Genomic DNA, 5,860 nt, shown 5'->3' with positions numbered 1-5,860 from the left:
CATGTGAGTGAGTAGCAACTTGGATCTTAAACTATTTGTAGTAGCTATCTGAGATGCAATGTTTGGTCTCTCCTCCTCCAAAGCAAAAGAGAGTGAAGAAAATCAAGACATAGAGAAGTAACCAATCCAAAGGATTAACTAAACAGAACTACACAAAACACAACCTCCATCACCCAGAGATCAGAAGGACTGTGATCTGAATCACAATTTGAACTTCTGGACAGGAGTTAGAGAAAAAGAAAAAAGTAGAACAACATGTAAAAACATTTTTAATAAACCAGAAATTTAACAGTCTGATAGACTGGTGTGATCACCAAGTTGTGACCTTCGGACATCCTTCAAACTAGAACTGAACCGACCTTCAGATATCAACATTCAGCCAAATACAGAGGTCATAACACTAGCGAGCACAGGACTCCTCAGTCCAACAATCCAGAGTACACCAGAAGGGCAACATTTTCCAAAAAGCAAAGCTTGGAAGGCAGGAAGGGTAAGGAAACAAATGGAAGCAGAGAACCCAAGCACAAAGGGGAAATGTGGTTATGCTGAAGGGATTGCAACCAGTGACATAAAACAAAGCATGGATAGCTGATTGAATGAAACCATTGTGTTAGAAAACTTTCATCCAAACCGCAAAAAAGATAAATCAGTCCGGTGGCGGGGGGGGGGGGGGGAGGGAATGGTCAACTCGAGGTTGTTGTATTTTAGCTCTTGTGAATTTATTTTCATTTTCTTCAGATTCAACTTTGAATTTGTGTGTAAGCAATGGGTGGTCTAGTCAATAGTCTCCGACTGATAGTTTTTACAGATGTAGTTCAATTGATTCCTGTATATTTTATCCAGTACAGTCCACATGCACAGTCAATGTTTATGTTATTGGAAAAAGGTATTTTCTATGAATAGGTCAATAGTATTGAAAAATTACATCTTGTGATCTTGAGACTTATATTTAGTACCCAGGATATATATTACAGTTTCTGATCCTTCTTTGTTTCCTACTTTTGTGCTCAAATCACCAATAATTATCCATACATCTTGATTTTATACTTGATCAATTTCAGACTGGAAAGTTTGTAAAATTCTTCAATTTATTCATCTTTGGAATTTGTGTTAGCTGCATAAATTTGAATATTTGTTAACTGATTATCTTAAAGGCATGTGGATGTTATCCTATCACCAACAGCATTGTATTTCAGGATAGGTCAGCAATGTAAAACTATGCAAACTACAGCAAACTGACAGATGTGGTGGATAGGTAATCTAGCCTCCATTTGTAATGAGAGAAGTAATTGGCATCTACTCATCTGTGGACAGTCTTCTAGGCTTGAGTCTTGATGGGAAGCTGAAGGATCAGCAGATTGAACTTATTGCCTATCCTTGGGAGAAAGATGTAGCAGTCTGCTTCTATAAAGGCTCAAAGTCTTGGAAAGCCTAAAGGACAATTCTACTCTGTCCCACAGGGTTGCTATGAATTGGATTTGGGGACAATGCTTTTAGTTTGACTAAAAGCACAGGTTCTCACCACGGGGGAAAATCTCTTAGGGTATACTTCACTGAAAAGAGGTTGCCATGCAGGACAAAATGATACTTAGTGGAGATGACGTAGAGCACTTTTGAGTAGGCAATCATCTGAGTCAATTATAGAGAAGAAACCAGCAGTAGGCATCCCTACCTTCAAGAAGAAAAAAATTAATATTGTAATTTGGGTTCAAGAGATAGGATACATATCAAAGAAATTGGGAGAACACATGGCAAGTTTTCACCACAAATTTCCTAATGTGGAGGTAGAAACATACCTTTCTCAGAACCCCATCCTTCCAAGCAAACAGTACAAGAAGCAGTAGACTCTCTTTAAGGAATCATTCCTAAGCACAATATGGAACTGAATCATGCCAACCACGTGAGATAAAATCAAGAAATAAGAAAAATAAGAAAAAGCATATGGAATTAGAAACGGGGTTAACAGATGAAAGTAATTATATAAAATCTTCTACTTCTAGAATTGGTGACTGAATTTAGCTATGCAACAGCTGGTATAAAGGTCAAATTCTGACTAATTACATGGTTCTCTATGTCCTTGAGGGTAAAATAAATCTGATGCCCCACATAAGCATACTATTCTTGGTACAAGGACTGAAAACATACCTCACTTATATTCTCTGATATAGGTCATTGAGTAACAAACTGAGCAATATTTTCAACAATATTCTGATAGTAAATACATTTTTGTATTTTATAGCTTTTTATAAGCACATAAATTCCAAAGATGTTTTAGTTTAATTCCAAAATAAAATGTAGATTATTTAAAATAATGGATAAATGGCTTTCTTTGGGGAAAGCATGCATAAAATATTGTATTATCTAACTTCAGAAGAGAGAGACTGAGTTTGGTTTTACTTTAAAAAACACCACCACCACCCCAGAAACCTATTAGTTTATGTATCTATTTCAATGTGTAACTTAACAACAGCCAAGTCATCAGAACTTGGAGTCTCCTGTCATATCCCCCAAATCACAGTTTCACATGAGCACAAGGAAGTGTTCTGGAATCCCCATTCTTCTCAAGGTTATCCATAGTTTTTGATGATCCACACAATCAAATGCCTGGGCATAGTCAATAAAACACAAGTAAGCATCTTCCTGGTATTTTTTACTTTAAGCCACAATCCATCTGACATCATCAATGATATCCCCTTTTCCCTCCTCTTCTGAATCTAGAGCGAATCTTTGGCAACACCCTGTATTGCTATACCCTTATTGGATGATCTTCCGCAAAACTTTACTTGTATGCGATATCATTGACATTGTTCTATAATTTGAACATGGTGTTGGGTCACCTTTCTTTGGAAAGGGTACAAATATGGATTTCATCCAGTCAGTTGTCTTCCAAATTTCTTGGCACAGATTAGTGAGTGCTTTCAGTACCTTGCTGGCTTTGGAGCATTTCAAGTGGTGTCCCATCAATTCATGGAGCTTTATTTTGGGATAATGTTTTCAATACGACTTACATTTCTTCCTTCAGCACTACTGGCTCTCATTCATATGGGACATCTTGAAATAGTGGAATGTTGAGTAGTTATTTTCGATACAGTGACTGTGATTTCCTTCCACCTTCTTTTGATGCTTCCTGCATCATTCAATATTTTGCCCATAAAATTTGTTAAGATTGCAACTCAGAGCTTGAATTTTTTTCTTTTAGTTTTAAATATGCTGAACACATTATTTCACTTGGTTTTCTAACTCTCGGTTTTTGCATATTGCATTATGATATTTGACTTTGTCGCCTCGAAATTCCCTAGGAAATATACTATTCAGCTCTTTGACATCATCATTTCTTCCATTTGCCTTAGCTAGTTTATGATTAAGAGCACCTTTCAGAGTCTTTTCTGACATCCACTTTGATCTGTGCTGCCTTTTTAATAGCCTTTTTATCTCTTCTTCAATGGTGATCTTGATGACATCCCAAAGCTCATCAAGTCTTCAATCAGTCAGTGTTCAATGCAGCAAATCTGTTCTTGAGATGTTCTTGAAATTCAGGTTCTATATACTCAAGATTGTATTTTGAGTTTGGGAGATTTGTTTTACTTCTCTTCACCTTCAACTTGAACTTACATATAAGCAATTTGTTGTCTGCTTCACAGTCAGCCCCTAGCCTGGTTTTAACTGGTGATATTGAGCTTCTCCACTGTTTCTTCTCACCGATATAGCCAATTCTGTGTAGTATATCTGGAGAAGTCCACGTGTGTATTCACATTTTGTGTTGGTGAAAAAGGTACTTGCTATTGGCTTTGCATAAATGTGTCATACTATCTCCAGTTTCATTTCTATCCCCAATTCTATGTTTTCCAACTACTGTTCCATCCTCTTTGTTTAAAGTATTTGCATTCCAATTAATTATCAATGCATATTGATGGTATCTTTGATAAATTTTTGACAGACGTTGTTGGTAGAATTCTTCAAGTTCCTCATCACTAGCTTTAGTGGTTGGTGCATAAATCTGAATAATAGTTGTAGTGATTGCATTTTTTAATGTGGATAGATATAGTGTATCATAGAAAGTATTGTACTTTATGATTGATTTCACAATGTCCTTTTTGACAATGAATGCCAGCATTCCTTTTGATTGTGATCTTCCCAGTGGTAGGAACTAGAGCTGAGTGGAAGGAATCAGGGGCGACCGTTCCTTGAGTTACCTCTGGCACAACCTCAGACAAGCCTGGGGCATCTGTCAACTGTCCAGCTCATGCTCACCAGAATAGAATATAAGCCTGGACAAATCCAGTATTCATAACGCTAAAACTCACCAGGAGAAAGTAACCATATAATCAGCTGGGAACTGTGAGCTTCCCTAATGAAGACTGTAACCATAAATACCCCCAGACTTGCTTGAAATTGGCGTCTGTCCTGCTCTGCCTTTCCAAAAGGACACACCTACTTGAACCCTTCCAAGTGCGCCTTATTTTTGCTTTCTACCTGGGGATGGTATAACGTGTGTTCCTGTATTTGAGAGTGTTTTTCTTACAGCTCGGTCTTCCCGGGCTTATTGGCAACTTTCCAGTTAGCAGGTGAGTGGAAGAGCCTTGTCCTCTTGATTGGACAGAGGTGACAGAAATGCTTCCCTGCTGTGGTAACAGATGGTGCTTCAGAGCTGCAATAGCTAAGCCAAGATGCAAATGTCTGCTTTACTGCTAAGCAGTATTGTGTTTTTCAGATGGTTATGAACAATCCTGGTTATTCCATTGCTTCACAGCAGTTCTCAACCTGTGGCTTGTGATGCCTCTGTGGGTCAAATGACCCTTTCACAGGGGTCACCCTTTTAATACCAGTAGCAAAATTATAGTTATGAAGTAGCAATGAAAATAATTTTATGGTTGGGGGGGTGGTCACCACAATATAAGGGACCATATGTCCAATACCAATCTATAATTCCTCTTCAGCCTCATGAAGAAACACCTGCAATGATGCCAAATGCAGGAAGATCACAGGATAGTGGGTGGGAAGTCTTGTGGATCCTGTGGGATTGTAAGCATATCAGTGCTGGCAGGGGTCTCCATGTGGCTTCTCCAGCTCCAGAGTTCTGGCTCCATCAGCCTCTCTTTATGTGTCTTTCCACAGGGATGTCTCTCAAGCAGTAAGCACAGAGAGAGAGTGTGTGTCTCCTACCTCCAAGAATGAAAATATAGGAGTTCACAGAATTCTCAGGAGAAGGCCATGTCCACACAGAGGCCTCACTGGCTATATCCTGATTGACAGGCTAGACTCTCTCCCTACACTCTTAATCCTCAAATTGACACCAGATTATGTAACTACCACACTGAGATTGTGTGGAATGTTCATGGAAGCATCCATCAAGAAGTAAAAAAGCATGCATTGGGCAAATTGCAGCACAAGTTCTCACTAAAATATTAAAAAGCCAAAGTGTCATTTTGAGGATTAAAGTGATCATTGGGCAAATCAGAACACTAACCTTATAAAACCTATTACATTAAAATTTTCATGTACAGACAATGAGTTGTAATAACAAATGGAAACTGATTTGCAACGTGCACATATAATCAACAGTATTATGATTATATTATTCTGTTAAAGATATTTTAGTGTATCTGTGTTTCTTTAATGTTCTATACATTATATATTCTATGCCAAGACAAACATTTGACTAACTGATATTAGATAAAATCTAAACCTAATTCTTCCTATTTAATGTACAAAGTTAACTGGAAGGCAGCTTTACAAATGGGACCCATTTGTAATCTAGGAACTGCCTGTATATAAAATGGTGTTAACACAATGTATAAATCTTATAATTTCCTATCTCACAAAAGTATTCTTGACACTAAGTGCCACATGATTGTGCTCT

The sequence above is a fragment of the Tenrec ecaudatus genome, chromosome 5 (assembly GCF_050624435.1).
Source record: "Tenrec ecaudatus isolate mTenEca1 chromosome 5, mTenEca1.hap1, whole genome shotgun sequence".
NCBI lineage: Eukaryota > Metazoa > Chordata > Mammalia > Afrosoricida > Tenrecidae > Tenrec > Tenrec ecaudatus.
The sequence above is the reverse complement of the archived record's forward strand: the minus strand, read 5'-3'. Positions refer to the sequence as shown.